Below are 16,924 nucleotides of genomic sequence, written 5' to 3'. Positions count from 1 at the left end.
TATATATATATATATATATATATATATATATATATATATATCCCACAATATATAATTTAAATTTCCTAAAATGACATTGTCTGACCATATACTATAGAACAGCGTGTTATGTTTGTTAACTAGGAGAAAGTATCGCTGTAGGCTGACTTTAGCCCTACTTCTTCAGATGTTAAATCCTCCATTGACAGAGCAGATTGTTTTGGAGCGTGCCAGAAATAGGCAACCAGAGCATTTTCTATCAAACTGTTTGTGACAAACAGAGTTTCAAATGAGCAGCGGGATGACAAAGATAAAGACAGGATGTGCAGCAAGTCCAGATAAACCCCAAGAAACGAGGAGCTGGTGCATGCACAAGATTACATGAAGGTTCTGAGGTGATTAAGGTGAGAAGAGGGAGGGAAGAGTGTGTCCCAAGACAAATTAAGGAACAAGTAGCGCCTTGGGGCTGATTTAAACAGGATTTACTTGTTGCTGTCCCGGGGTGACTCACTTCACTCATTTACCCAACACCGCTGCAAGGCCCAAACCCCAAAAGACCTTGTTAATTAAGGTGCAGACAGGCGAAGCACTCTGGATGGGTGTGTATGTGTGGAGGCATAGATGCTTGCATACACACCACCTCAAGGTCCATCTGGAAAATCTTTTAATTTCCACGGAATTATCAGATGGTGTCACCTTAAATCAGTTTCTAACGGACCAATATTTACACAAAAGTGATTCCTTAAACATTTGCAAACGCAAACGTTTCCATTTGTTTTAACAAAGAACTTTCTGTAACAGCCATCACTCCATACTGCAGCTTCTTGCCTGACGAGACATGCTCGCTATTTAATCACGTCGGTTTATTCGACTTCACTCAGTAGAATAATAAATTCCAGTATGACCTACAATAAACACATCAGAATGCCATAAATTGTCAAACAAAGCAGAAGTGTGACAGGTGGAGGGGCACGGGCCACAAAGGCAAAAGTACAAATATTTGAGCAAATGTCAAATTTGCTCCTGGGTAAATTAGGCTTGTTGAATTTGTGCGAGACGTACGCAAAGCCCAGCCATCAGCGGTCACCAACCCTATTATTCAAAAAACCAAAAACAATAACTGTCAGCCACAATCAACAAAAGCTAGAAACAAGGCCTGGACCAGATCCATCTCCCAGTTCATGCCTCTGCAAACAGGGTTCAGACAGTCTGAGATCCCCCAGCACTCCCCACCCTCTAGCAAGAACATATTCCTATCTCCGCCCTTCGCCCCGGGGAACTGTGTCAGGATGGTTTACACACTCAAAACAAACAGGCATCCCAGTGCAACAGCAAGAAAAATTGGATGTGGGTTTGGATGAGTCAGAAGATGGAGGGAGGAGAGACTGAGGCACAAACGTGGTACACACGAGGGAGGAGGGAGGGGAAACTGTTAAGGGAGAGAGTGAAAGTTGTCATAAAACGACAATAATAGAAGACCTCAGTGCCTCCCAGTGACCACATCAAGGCTTCTTTAATGACAGGCTATGCAGACGACATGATGAAGTGTGTGTGTGTAAGCCCTTCTCTTAGTTACCAAGGGGTATCAGTCTCACCATGGACATGTGCAAAGTAGATCTTATAAAGCCACAGAGAATGGGTACAAATGCCACATCATTGACTATACTCTCAAGAACATATAAAAAGTTAATAGTGGCATTAACAGATGACCTAATGAGCGAACTGTTTTTCACAGAGTACAGATACTTTTAGCAGTGTCTGACACACAGTAGCTTCTGTTCGCATATAGCTTACCTTCAAAGCAACAGCTGCCAAAAGTCTGTCTTTTTTCCTAAATACTAGCTGATTGTTTTACTATCTAGCTGTTTACTTAATTTTATCTATACGAATAAAGGCTTTAGCTAGCTTGCAGGTGGTTTTCAAGGTTTTCTGTTTATTGAAATAGGTGAGCAGCATGGCGGCGCAGTTGGTAGAGCTGCTACCTCTCTGCGAGCAGGTTACCTTGGTTCAGATCCCGGTCCAGGGGCCTTTCTGGGTGGAATTTGCATGTTCTCTCCATGCATGCGTGGGTTTTTCTCCAGGTACTCCGGTTTCCTCCCACAGACCAAAAACATGCATGTTAGGCTGACTGGTAACTCTAAATTGTCCCTAGGTGTGAGTGAGAGAGTGAATGGTTGTTTGTCTCGTTTGTCTCTATGTGTCCCTTTGATGGACTGGAGACCTGTCCAGGGTGTCCCCCGCCTCTCGCACAGTGATGGCTGGACATGGACACTAGTGACACCCGCAATACAAAAAAGAAGAAGCGGGTAAAGATAATGGATGGATGGATGGACGGACGGATAAAATGGGTGAAGTTCCAGGATGGCATGGTGAAGCAGTGGTTAGAGCCGTCAAATCACTGTGAGAAGGTCGCAGGCTCACCTCCTGACCTTTCAGTGTGCAGTTTGTATGATCTCCCAGTGCACACATGGGTTTTCTCCACAAACCCTGGTTTACTTCCACAGGTCAAAAACAGCCATGCTGGATTAAGTGATAACTCTAAATGGTCTGAAGCTGTGTGTAAGAGTAGCTAACTTGAAGTTGGTTTTCAGGGCTTGATTGTGGAAATAGTTGAAAGCTTCTTCGCTCTGCCAGATATATCTTGTAGCTCTGAAACTTTTTATTTGAAAATATTTGTGAAGCCCAAAGGCTTGATGCTACTCTGAGCTAAAATCATTGAGACGCTAAAGCCACTTCTCCATTGTTAAGTACAATTCTGATCTCATTTCTATTTGGTTCATCTCAGGTATAGATGTGTCTTCTTTATGAGTGTGTCTCCACTCTGTGGGCGGGATCATCTGTTGGAGCATTGGGAGGGGGCGTGGCTTATTGCAGCACTCTCTGCGGACAGTGACCGCTGAATGATTAGTGCCTTCATGTGAAGCCTCTAAAAGTCTCCAAACACGATGGAAAAAATAGCTAGATTTGTCGCTAGTCACCAAAATAAAAAGTTGCTAGAGGTTTCAGAAAAGTTGCTAAGTAGACAACACTGGGAGTTTACGAGCTTTGATTCATCCAGTGACGTCGATCCGCGGGACAATCAACGGCAGCAGTTTGCTGACATCAGATCGTTTGCTTGGGTCGGATCACTTGGAACCACGGCTGAGGCAGGTCCAAAAACCACGTATGAACAGGGAATGGAGACACAGCTGGCCGACGCTGAGATGATGCGAACTGATTAAAGTCACTTCCATAGAGAAGTGGCTGTTGTTAGCTTGCCTGCGGTGCTCACTGCAATACCATCAAAATAATAGAAACCATAAAAGGAAAGTGCAAAAATATTTGTGTGGGTGTGTTTCTATTATATGGTTATATGATAAGCCATTAAGTCAAACTGTTGTTCAACTAAATATAAATTTTATACTTTTTAAGATGGCAAAAAATTATGAGGTAAGTGTTAATGCTAAAAGAAAGCTAAACATATAACAGTACAATTAGCACTATAGCTATTTTTTCCACTTTTGTATCTGACAACAGCCAGTTCCTACAGGCTGAAGGAGACCAATATGGCTGTCTCAATCAAAGCACTTGAAAGTATGTTAAAAAGGATGCTTTCACCTGCTTATGAACTTGGTTTCATTGTAAGTGGAATTCATAAGCAGCGTTCAAAAGTCACTTCCTATTAGCCGTCCACTCATGGGGCTCTTAGTCAGGAGCACCTGTGAAATTTAATGCAATCTGCAGAGCACTTCTGCCATAAATTACATCTTACCCAACTCTCCACGTCCTCAGTTTTTGTTGACTCTGTCGGAATGGTGCTAATTCAATTTTCTGTTATTACTGGGATAACAATTACTGGTAGAGAAGAACAGTTTTATAAGTTTTCACATAAAAATGACCAAAAAAAAAAAAAAGGTCATACTCCCCCAATGAGAAACACTGGGCAAAATAAGCATTGATATAAAATGAATCAAATATGCTACTTTTTGGTTAGGTTAAAGTATCTGTTCTTAATGGCCAGGCTTTCATTTGATACTGTTGAAATAAAATACATGGCTGCTCTATAAACTTTTATAAAGAGCTTTGAGTGGATGAACAAGCATGTTGAGTGATGGAAGTTTGAGGAAAGCCCCTGAGCTACACAACCAGCTAGGTTTTAACAAGGCAACGTATAATATACAGCGTTAGTTTTCAGAAGACTGTTTACCAAATCAAGCATGGGTTAAAAGGACCGGACAGGAAGCAACAAAGCGATGGTGAAACCTAAACCCACAAGAGAAAGTTTAGTTTTACTTCCCAAATGTCTTTAAAGGGGGGAAAAAGTCTTTGACCACAAAAGAACTTTTGTGCTCGAGGCTATTTCTGCTCAACCAGGTGAGATGGAAGCAACATGGAAAAAGAAACAGAAACAGGAGCTTTACTTGGTAATTAACTTCCATGAGTCAGTATTGTTGAAGAATGTGCGTAATTAAGCTGTGTTTGTTTTGCATTAGGTTATAATTTATGTGGGGATTATTTCATCACACATCTAAAAGACCAATGAAACGGAGATGGGCGAGTGGGTAGAAGTTGGGGGGAACCGCAGCTTCGTGCCGGTTGTGATGTGGGTAACATATCAAATGCGTCTCTGTGGGACGATGGTGTCAGAACAGCAGTGAAAAACATACATCAGCAAAACGTTACAGCGCCAAAAAGACAACCTCAGTCAACATCAATCAGCAGTTACTGCAAACTATCTGACAAGAAGATAATGATGTACAGCGGTGGGTTTTCACGTCTCGCGTTTTTCGGCACAAACTTTATTCCTGTGCACATTTGTTTTAACTGTAATGTTGGGCACTACCATTGATTTAATTCTTTTAATTGTTTATGTTGCATTTAGCTCATTTTACTGCTTACCTATGAGACCTTTACAGTGTTCCTGTTTGTTTTATTGTCATTTTCTTCAAGTTTTTAGGTTTTTACACCTGCAACTACTGATTTATTGGTTCAGTTTACCAGGATTACCGTATCCCTTGTCCACATTGAAACACAATTTAGACAAAACTACTTTTGAATTTGTTGCTTCTAAAATAACGCAATACGCTGAACTGCGCTAACCCTGCCATGAAAATGCACCAAAAACAGGAAACAAGCCATAGAGCCAGTATGTACATTAGATTAGAGGTGGACTACATCATGGTTTTAAAAGGTTGTGTTTTGGCTGTACACGTTTCCATATTATACCATTTTGGGACTCCTGTTACCGTGTGGACGCAAAGACGAAACAATAAAAAGCTTTTGAGAATTCAACAAGCAGTCAGTCAGTGCTGAGGGATCAGAATAGTGAATGTTTGTAGTTTCCAAGATGAGTGTTTTTCTGAACTGGAATTGAACAGGGTAGGAGTTGCACTGTGTAGAAGAAGAGTAGGGTGTTTTGTTGCTGTTGCTTGTCCAAGGTGGCACAGAGTGACAGATCTTGGTGAGTAGAGAGAGCAACAAAAAAAAAACACTGCCAGGTGCGATGGGGAAGCCAAGGGTTGGTCATACATTCATCTTAGGCCAGATATAGTGACTGTTTTTTGCACCTAGATGAAGGTACACACCAAAATGGAAGTTGGTACCTCACTTATCTTTCAAAGTATGATGCTCACAACATGGTCGAATGGATGGAGGGTATTCCCTCTCGTTGCTCTGCGATGGAGGACCAAAAATCCTCTCATGTACAGTAGAAGCCCTTTCAGCCCCAAATAAAATAAAATAAAAACACCATTCTATCATGAACTTGAAGACAAACCATGTAATGAAATGCAAAGTCCAAGGCAGTTGGTGTGAGTTTAATGATAAAACATGATCTTATGAGGATTTTTCATGTGAATTTGTTTAGTTTGCATTAGGGCAGCATAATTGATCAATATTTTTAGTCAACCCAGAACCACTGAGACCAATATCAGAATCACAAAAGACTGGGGATGCACGATATTGGATTTTCCCATATTCCAGTCTTCCCCATATTGAACCGAATTGAAGCGATTTAATGACACCTGGGGAAACCTGTGCAGGTGCTTTGAGTTTAGTAGAGGATTAGTGTCACACTCAGTTTAAAACATTCATGCCCTGAAAAATTTGGGCTGATTTCTCCACAGTATTCTAATTTTTTGAATTCCTGTTTCCGTGGGTTTTTTGAGCTGGAAGTTCAAATTATGTAAAAAATAAACGAATGAATACTTGAAATTGTTTAAATTCCGAAGCTTAATCAATCCTCTATTAAAGATTGACTTTTTGAATCTAATTATGGAAGTTAAACAACTTTTCCATGATACTCTAATTTTCTGGAAAGGGTCTGTAGTAGTGCATTAATTGATATTCTTGACAGTTTCTTAAATTAAAAATGAACTTAAAACAGAAGCCTTTTATATTGGTGAGTTTTGATGGAACGGCTGATGTCCGATATTTAACTTTATCGCTAACATCGGCTAATACTAATACCATGCAGATAATATCATGCATCCCTAGTTTGCGCTGCAATAAATCATAGACCATAATATTTCAAGTACCATGATCAGAATGCTAACAGTACATTTGGTCGTCCAATGGACTCGATGCACACACCTGGTTCAGATGAGTGACGACAGAAGAGAAAGTGAGGAGTAGGAAAATGTGATTTTATCTTGATTGTTCCATGTCGATATTAAAACAATAAAATCACTCGTTGCGATTTTTGTCTAATATTGTGCAGCCCTTGTTTAAAAGATTTAATTTTCCACTTTATATGGACAAAGAAAACCTTTCCCAGCATGCACCATGCAAAGGCCTTGTAGTTCTATTAGAGGCGATGTTTAGATCTGGGCTGATAAAACTAAGCCGGACTCTGCTGGGGGGTGTGAACGGCGCTACTTGCGGTGCCGTTCGGTGTGTCGTATCTCGTTAAAGTCTGCTTTACAGCCTCGGCTAAAAGGAGAACGTGAAGCTCGATGAAAAGAGCAGAAACAACAACAAAAAGAGCAGACGGGGGGAGGAGTGGGATGGATCCGAGATGCTCTGCAGGCCAAAACCGCAGATAAAAATCTAACCGCAGAATGAAGACCAGATTGCTCTTACTCACTGTCATCTCGAGTGGGAGAGGCGGGATGCAGCGAGCGAGCCCCCCCTCCATCCACCCACTTCTTTTTTTCACATTTACTCGTAAATTGTTTGCCCTCCACTTTTAATGGCCATATCTGCATCATCAGCTCTTAAAAATAAACACAGAGTGTTGGATTACTTTCTCCACCGCCGTTTCTCTGTGAGCAGAACTCGCCTGCAGCGACTGTCTCCCTTCACCACCCCCCCCCCCCCCCCCCGCCTTCGTGTTAACTCTTTCTCTGTGCTCTCCTGAGCGTTTGGGTTGCTGGAGAAGAGCCTGACGATGAAGCTGAGCGGCAGAAGAATGGAAACTCAAGTGGGGCTCAGAAGCAGGGTGGTCCGAGTCTAATAATACACCAATCAAATGTGACCGCACAAAGTGGTAATAACAGAGCAGAGGAGCTCCACCGCTGCTGCCGCCTGACTGATGGAAGACACGGACAAACACGGAATAATACGTTAATTCTCTGCACCTTTCAGCCATTTGCTGATTGCTTCCCTCTGAACGGTTTTTAAGACTTTCCACTTTTGCGGCGATAGATCGCACCAAGTCAGACCAGTAAGGATGGACCCAGTTGGGTTTGGTTTCCCTCCAGTCCCTCCCAGGCTGTTCACTTCTGCGTACGCTCGCCTGCAAATGAGGCCCTTTTAGGTCGTGTACATCTACAGGCATCAGGTGTGCGTGGTGTCAGGTGCTGGCCGAGCCCAGAGAGGACCCTCGACTGTTTCTGTCACAGACGACGTTTGTTTCGTTCCAACGGAGCACACACTCCGACGGAGAGCACACACAAGCACTTGAAAGAGCTCGTCACACACTTCATGTTTATGAGCTCGGGAGCCGCTGGGGAGGAGGTCTTGTTTGTAAAGTCGTCAAAAAAAATCAAATCTACGGAACAAAGGCGAGAAAATGTGCTGCATGACTCAGGTCACTCAGTCATCTGGACTCTGACCTCGTCGCTCTCATTTCCAAACGAATAAAACATTTTAAAACAAACAAAACAAATTCTAAAAATGTCAAAGTGTTTCGGTACAGAACATCAGCTTTCTGCTATAAAGCCTAAATGTAATTATGAACTTACTTTTATAAAAATCTAAGCTGTCAAAACGGTGACAGTTACTGTGTGAATGACCCTGTGATGGACTGGAGACCTGTCCAGGGAGTCCCCCGCCTCCCAAAAAGGGAGAAGCGAGTAAAGATGATGGCAGGAGGAACATTTCATAGTAAAATCTAAAAAAGAAAATTAAACAGTTTAAAGCTGTTCAAGCGTTGAATGATGTCTCTACTGTGACGTATATCTAGGCTTCCTCTCGTTTAGCCACAATCCTTGTTAGTCGCAGGTTTTGTTTTTAATGCTAATTTTGTTTTTGTCGTTAGATGTTCTGCTACAAAAAGTCATAGCACCCTATTACCAACTGAGCTGCACTTTTTAATCAATTGTACGTGTTTATTCAAAGCTGGTGAAGGTGTGACGAATCCAAAATTGTGATGAAAACAAAAGAAGAAGCAGTACACCGATGTCCCCCGTCGCTGAGGGATTTGAACAATGAAAGTTTGTAGTTTTCCACACGAGTGTCTAGACTGGAGTTGAACAGGAAATAAACCTTAATGTCTATGGTTCAAGATATTCAAGTGGGTATAAATGTAGTTTTTTTTTAAAGAGTGATGGATCCTGGTGAGTGGAGGGAGCAATGTTATCCACAACCAAGTGCAGTGGCAGAGCCAGGGGGTGGCCAATGGTGGCCCTGGCCACCATAGATTAATCTTTATCCACCCCAATCATTTAAGGGAACTACACTTTGATGCAGTATAAAAACTAGAAAGCATATTTTCTTCAAATTATGGGGTGGTTGGTTTACTTGTATGTATTGTACGGTGGTGGTCATCATGGATTTTGAAATGTCAACCCAGTTTTCAAAAGGAAACTTTCTTACGCCTAAATGTAGCTACACACCAAAATGGACATTTGCACGTTGCTTATTTTTGACCAAATCATTTGAAGAAATTATATTTTTAAGCAGTATAAAAAAAGTAGACAGCATAGTTTCCCTAAATGATTGGACTGGCTTGTCTTCATATATATGTTGGTGGCCATTTTGTATTTTGATGTTGCAACCTGATTTTTGAAAGGAACCTTTTAACACCTAGATGTAGCCACACACCAAATGGAAGTCTATAGTTCACTTATTTTTCAAGTTATCACGCTTATAATATGCACAGATGGAAGGTATTTCCAATTCCCCCTTTTAGCTCTGCGACAGGAGACAGCGATGACTGAACGGTAATAAACGTGCTTCAGTGTTTAATTACTGGCACCTTTAATAAATCATATACACTTTATGCCAATGATTGGCCTTGCCAGCAATTTGTGGTCACCTTAAATCCTTCCAAGTGCCATATCTTTTTATACGAACTTAAGTTATTGAAATTGCAGAGGACAATTCCTTTAACATAAATAACCTTACAAGACTGCACTTCTAACATAAAATGCTTCATATGAGGATGTAAAATCTTGATTTAACCTGATTCCCATAGTTGATCTGTGTCTAAATGTTTCTTTATAATATAGAGCACTTAAAGTTTATGGAAAACAAAATTAAATGATTATGTGAAGTTGTAAAATGTGGAAACCCGATTTTTGCCAGTGTTGGGTCATGACTCAGGTGCCTTTTCAGGATACCGTTTCCTTAATAAGCTTGAGAAAGGTGTATTCTGCAGCTAATATTTCGGCATGTTGGGAGTTATAGATATCCAAACCGGGAGGGTGAGCCAGTGTCAACAAAACACAACGGTACAGGAGCTTTGTTTTCCTGCAGGTCATTTTTCTAAAGCGCTGGCTCACGAGCTTTTGCAATAAAACTCTATCTAAGCTGCCATCTCAGACGGTTCTTACAGCTTCTCAGAGAATGAAAATCTGCCTGGACTGAGCTGGACTGGAACAAAATGTGTGAATAACATTCAGGTTCTAAAACTGAAGAGACATTTTTTTCTCTCGCTTGCTCTGTCCAAAAACAAGCGTTCATCTTGTACAAAAATAGAAAACTATAACAGGACAACAGTCTCATTTCCCTTTGAGATAGGACGACTGAGACTGTTGCCATCAATCGTCAGTAGCTATGTTTTCTGTCCACGATGCTGCTGTGTCCACCCCGTCTACTCACTGTATAGAGATCTTGGTTTGCATGTGTGCGGGGGATGCCCTCTATAGAGTGAAAGTGATCTGAGTGGATTCCTCTGGCAGGAGTCCGTGCTCCGGTTGCCCACGCAGCGGGTCGGAGTACTGCAGGGCCACTAACTGTGCCAACCAGGCCAATCGTTGAAGCTCCTTGGATATCACCCAGGAAAGGTATGCCGAGGGGGAAGGCGGGCAAAAAGGCAACATGGCCATGGCAACTCTTGTCATATGTTGTTCTGGGCTGATACACAATGCAAAAATGGGGTTAGCTCTTTTGGATTTTGATCATTAGGACAGTTCTTTTACAAGATAGAGTTGCCAAACTTTTTCTTTTTTACTGGCCATTTTGTGCTTTTTAGTAAATGAATAAATTTTTCCTTAATCTCTGCCAGATTTCATTTCATCACAGCGCTGCCAATGAGAATGATAAAACTGTACTTATATAGCACCTTTCTATCTTAGCAAGATACTCAAAGTGCTTTACAACACAATCTGTGCCTCAATTACCCATCATACATCACTCTACTAGATCTATACGAAGAATAATCAGAGCTTTATCACATTCAGACACTGATGGGACACACATCGGAGGCTATGAGGGGTTCAGTGTCTTGCCCAGGGACACTTCAGCATGTGACTGCTCGTGGAATCGAACCCCCAACTCTCCCATGGGAGGACGACCGCTCTAAGCACTCAGCCACAGCCGCCCTCAAAGGAGAAGTCAAATGAGACTGAACTGTCCGACAGAAGCATTCAGCAGTGACATGTCATGGGCGTAACAAGAAAGTTACCATCCGAACTAAAACCTGTGAAATGGAGCCACTCAAAAGGAGTGTCTTCTTGAAAAGTATAAAAGCGAAAACATAAAAAAAGGACGGAAGTTCTCGAAGGAATGCAAGGCTGACAGAAGTGAAGGCATGGCAATGCCTGCTACTAACACAAACTTTAGGGAATTTTGGACTTTCATTGTTATTATTATCATTGGCTTTATTGAAATGCCAATAAAAACACATGTCTTAAATAGATTACCATTGTGGAGTATTATTAATGTGGGAGCAGGTCAGCATTTGGTGGGATGTGAAGAGGAAAAACAAAGAGAAACTGCCTCTTTTATTCTCTCCACGGCTTGTGGAGTGTAAATCCCGCTTTACTTCTTTGTCGCCCCCCCCCCCCCCTCACAACACTGAGCGCCGCATTCGCCATTCGGTTGCTCAGAGACATGGCGAGTTTATTTATTTATCCGTTTGCCCGGTAATTAAAGCGTTTGCTGTGATGAAGCTGCTGCGTTAGCGCCTAGTTTTCAACTCGCCGTCCGATGACTGCCGCCGCCGCTGGATGAAGGAAGCAACAACAAAAAAAAGGGGTGGGGGGCTGCGTTTTAAGTGACGATAATGGAAAAAGAGACACCCAGGTGCACTTGTAGGGACATGGAAACACGCTGCCAGCGTTTTTTAACTCAATGACACAGTCTTTTGTAAACACATCAAACAGCTAATTAGGCGAGTTAGTTTGAATAAATATGAAGAAAAGCCAGAAAGGTTTATTTGTTATTGGAATTAACAAAAACTCTTGCTCGTATCGTACAGTCCGGAGATGTATCCCATACCGTGCTCATCCCAGGGAGCGGGACCCCCCACCTCTGCAGACCCATATATCTACTCTGTTATTTCAGGGAACAAAAGAGGAGCTCTTGAGGCCATGGGTGGATCCATGAAAAGAAGAAAGGAGCCCGGCTCCTGCTCCTTGCTGAATAGGGCCCTTTCACACTTAGAGAGGCCTGTTTACTCTCCTTTAATAATGGCTCTAATTTTCTGATCATTATTGAGTAATTCCATCCACCCCCACACCCAGCGTTTAACGCTTTCTCCCATCGCTCACAGTTGTTATCTTGAGGGGGCCCTGAGGTCCACGGAGACGGATTCATCTCTCCTAAATGTGTCCACCCTTAAAGTCTCGTCAAACGTTTCCTGCTCTGCCCAGGAAGACGTTTAGTAAGAGTCAAAATAAGGGGAAGGTAGTAATTTTATTCACGTAGAAAGAGGAACCCTAGAGAAAAGCTTATTTGTCTTTTTAACGTTTCTTTTTTACATGTGGAATCGTTCTTCACTCTGATTGGAGAGGACCTCCGTTTCATCCCCCATTTTGTTTTTGGACCCAAATCCAAAGAAGCACCATCACGTCGAATAACATTATTCGCTCTGGTGAAATTCGGCGGAAAATATTTTGGGTTGCAAAAAAAAATGGAGGGAAAAAAAAAATGAGTACGTCTGGTATCATGATAGCCATTTGATTTGTTGTGCCAACATCTCGGGGGAAAAATAAAAATAAAAAAGACCTGGGTTGAAGTGTTGTGCAGCTCGCCCGGTGTGAGAAAGCACCCATCAGAGCCGTGGTAGGGGTGTGCACGGAGGGGAAGAAGCAAAAACAAGGATATCAGTGGGGGAAAATGTTAAGAGAAGAGAAGTTGGCAGAGTGTGTGTGTCGGTTTGAAAAGCTGGCACCTTCCAGACGAAGCTGCGGCTCGGGGTGCCAAACGCTGCCAAGCAGCCCCACCAGCCTGAATGTGTGCCCTCCCTCTGCCTTTGTCTTCTGCATTTTGCATTTTCTTTATTCTACGCTTCTCTTTTTACTTACATTTGTGTCCAATATCCCCATATCAACTAAGAGTGGCGTTTATTACCAAAAAATAAAAATAAACGAAGGACGGCAAAATAATTTATTCAACGTATTTGTTTATCTTCATTTGACCAGAGTTCATTTCAGGGATTTTATTTAGCTTTTTATATTTAAGAGGATTTAGATTGCATTTAAGTGCGCATTTTTGAGCTTCCTAGTGAAACGGGGGGTTTACACAACGATGTTATCATTTTCAAGCCCTGTTTTCCCGAGCTCTAGCTGCCCCAGAATTACCGGAGAGCTCTGCTCCAATGGACCGTCGGGTCTGGAATTCTGGCCCAGGAATATTTCATATTCCCCGTTCTTTCCCCTGCCTGCTCGGCCGTCCTCACCTCTCCTCTCCGCCCCTGGGCTCGGGCAGCTCTGAAGCCAAGCCGCCCCTCCTGCGCGGGGATACGTATGTTTTTAGCCGACAGACAGATTTCAGGCCTGGCGTCTGTACAGAGCGAGGAGGACCGATCCAGTTAGAGAGGACGAGAAGAACCAGGAGGAAAACATGTGCTTGCTTTGAGGAAAAAAAAAAAAGTTAAATTAAAGGCAGCAATTTCTCAATCAAGGCAAATATTCTATTAAATTTGATTAAAGTTGCTTACTGCTTATGTTTATTCTTGCATTTTATTAAATACACAATAAAAACCTATGTTTTTGTACTTTTAGCTGAAAAAGTGAAATGAGTTGAGCTGCTAAGGACACCAGAAAATTTAATTATTAATCTTAATTGCGCAAATAATTAAAAATCAGTGTACAGTGAAATTAAGAAGTAAATCTGCTCACACGAAGCCCTTTCTGCTACAAAGAATTTTATTATTTGCAAAACTAAAAGCCGACTTTTGTTTTAGAATTAAACATAATTCCCACACTCTGTGTTGTTTTCTATTTTCCGTTGTTACCGTATTCATTAAGCTGGATAATTACGGTGAATTGCGAAGCGGGCTGGCATACGACCAAGCTCTTGCTCAGCGGATGGGGTCTGCAGAGGGGTCAGTGGAGGTCAAGGTGCAGAACAGTGCGCATCGTTCCTCTCGTTTATTTGGACGAGCTGGGATAATGTTTACCAGCGACTCCTGACGTTCTTTCCATCGTGTCTGCTGAGTGAAAGCTGCAGCTCTGAGTGCGGGACAAGCTGTGGCTGTCAGAGGCCCCTCCACGCCTCAGTGCATATGAAAACCCCACGGTGTCACCGGAGCGGTCCCGGCAAAGAGACGAAGCTCAAACTTCATGGGGCATGTTACTCAAAATGACAACAAAGCATAACGTTGTGCTGAAAGTACCGGAGAGCGGTGGTTTTTCACTCCTTCGATGCGGGAAAACTGTTTTTTCTGCTGGTTTGAAGTTACCGTGCGCGCCGGTTGCTGAACGCTAGAGCCCAATTCTGTTTTCTGTTTGAAAATGTCTGCTCGGTGCAACGCAATAGAAAATAAACAGAGAACGCTCAAGGGATTTAATTTTAAGATGCCTTTTTTTCCTCTGACACAATTTTACCGGCGTGTACGGTAACTTTGCTTCTGCTTTTACCGCCCTGTAAACTCGTCAAAGCCTTGTATGAGAAAATAATCAGGCTTTTTTTCTGCTCTTCTTCATTATGTAAGCCCACATCTGATAGTGTCAGCTCCTTTTGAAGCTCAGGATATTGAGGACAGCAGATAAGATGCGTTTGATGGATTAACGTGACGTGAGGCGGCATCGAGTCCATCGGTCTCGCTGCCCGTTTCCAAGTCCCTCCCTTTTGTTTGTCTCTTTTAAAAAGAGATTCTCTCGGTCATTTGTAATGTTGGCGCTGCAAACAAAGACACACTGATGAGTAAATGAACATCTTAGGTTTGCAGTCACACCACAGCAGAGTGGAGATATGGCGCACCCTGGCACACTCAGACAAACGCACACAGTTGGCTTTCGGACCTGGCCCGGCACCTCCGCGCTCCGTCTGTCTCCAGCGTGGAGGACAAATACTGAGGCTGCGCTCCCAGAAACATCTTTTCATCAGAGCAGCACAAGTAATGAAAGCCGTATGAGGCGGCTCACGCTCCAAACATGACTAATGCTGGAACCGCGAGGCTTCGTCAGGACCGACAAGTGTGCGGCGCTTTGGAAAAACAAGAGCCGAACCGGGGGTTTCTGGGCGGAGGAGGGCCCGCGGCGGCCGGCTGATGAGCTGGACCTTGGTTTGAAAAGAAGATGAGATCAGATCCCCTTCTCCCTGATTTCCTCCACATCCCTGAACCATTATCCTCATCATTAAATACAGCAGAGTGGGGGAAAGAAAACAAAATACTTCTTTTGACGGGGTTGGGGGGGCTATCATCGGCCCATAGTTGTTATATATGTATATATAGGTGTGTGTGTGTGTGTGTGTGTGTGTGTGTGTGTGTGCAGGTACTTGTCAAGGAAAAAATGGTGGGACGTGTTTGCTCTGCAGCTGCAGTGCAGGTCAGCTTTGATGTGTCCCTGCGCTCGCCGACACGCCTGGAAGTCATTTATAATTGGACAAAACCAGAGATGCACACTCTCCAGTGAACAGTGTGTGTGTGTGTGTGTGTGTGTGTGTGTGTGTGTGTGTGTGTGTGTGTGTGTGTGTGTGTGTGTGTGTGTGCGCGCGCATGTGAAAGAGAGGAGGTGTATCTCCTGGTCTGTCAATCACGCCCCCCACCTCCAAACGCTGGCAACAGTGACATCAGTGGGGTAAGGAAAAAAAAAAAGAAGGGATGGCGAGGACGGGCAGGTGAGGCGGCTGCCGTCCAATCACTGAGCCTGGCAACTGAACGCTTCCTGGACACGCAGGCGCCGAGGAACGGCGAGCTAAGAATAAAACTGTACCGCTGCCACCATCAGGTCAGAGTGGAGCCGCCGCCTGTCGCTCCGTGAACTCTGGCTAACCCCGACACGAAACCAGCAGAGCAGTTTGCGCACACATTTTATGCACATTTGTTTGTTTATTACGTTTCTGTTCAGCTCCGGGTTGAGGAGCACGGTGCTGCACTGACCAGCTCGAGTCTGACGTGGAAAACCTGCACACGTCTAAACGATTCTGACGAAATGCTTCAAATATCTAAAAGCAAAGAAGAGTAATAAAAACTTTAAGCTGGACGTCTTTATCGAGGCGAAACCAAACAGAGACTTCACTCCAGCGGGGGCATCAGACGGAGCTGAGGGCTGATCTGAGCCGCGGAGCTTTGTGGAACAGAAAGAGGCGCCGAAAACTCAAACAGAGCTGCACGCGGGGGGGGGGGGGGGGGCCTCCATAAGGCAGGGGGGCTGTGCACCTCACTGCCAAGTTAGCAAAAAATAAAAACACACATTATAACTGCAAAGGGCTGAGGGGGGTGAGTCACCTGACTCTCAGCTGGAGCCACACTATTTACTGTAATATATTTTATCAGAGTAAAAAGTATGCATAAAGGTGGTAAAGTTACTTCAGCTGCCCTTGATTTCTAACTTTTAACTTGGACTGTAAAAAATTTTAAAACACGTTCAGCTTCTACAAACACAACCAACTGATTCTTAATATTAGTTTTAAAATGTCACAAGCTTATAAATATTATTTCAATACAAATTTTACAACATTCAGATGACAGTGAAAGAGTTTTAACAAATTTCTGTTAGTTCTACTCCTTTTAGACATATCATTTTTAAAAATATACTTTTATTTTTACTGATAAAATGTAAAATACTCATAAAATGTGTAAAAAAAATGTATGCAAAGCAATGCAAATATTAATAATAATAAATTGTCATTGTGTTTGTTTGGCATTACGATGTCAGTGTTGCATTTTAAATGATACAAATATTTTTTAATGAAGTATAAAAATGAGGTGTGCAACATATTTAACAGTGTCCTCGTTTGTTTACTTCATGATGACTTTAGGTCAGAAAAACACTTCTGGAACAAATAAAACGCCTCACGCCAGCAGATTCAGGGCAGTTTGGCTGTTTCAAGGCAGAGCTGTGTGTGAGTGAGTGTGTGCAAGAGTGTGTGTGTGTGTGTGTGTGTGTGTGTGTGTGTGTGTGTGTGTGTG

At 42.9% G+C, this 16,924-nt stretch overlaps 1 protein-coding gene across 3 annotated transcripts in view; it reads right to left on the bottom strand.

The window, feature by feature from the left end:
- The window catches only part of nfixb (nuclear factor I/Xb), a 210,646-nt gene that overhangs the window by 124,621 nt on the left and 69,101 nt on the right, over positions 1–16,924 (bottom strand). The gene's annotated exons all lie outside the window — the stretch shown is intronic.

This window comes from Nematolebias whitei, chromosome 15 (genome assembly GCF_014905685.2).
Source record: "Nematolebias whitei isolate Nwh7 chromosome 15, NemWhi1, whole genome shotgun sequence".
Classification (NCBI taxonomy): Eukaryota; Metazoa; Chordata; class Actinopteri; order Cyprinodontiformes; family Rivulidae; genus Nematolebias; species Nematolebias whitei.
This window is presented reverse-complemented; position numbering and strand designations above follow the sequence as displayed.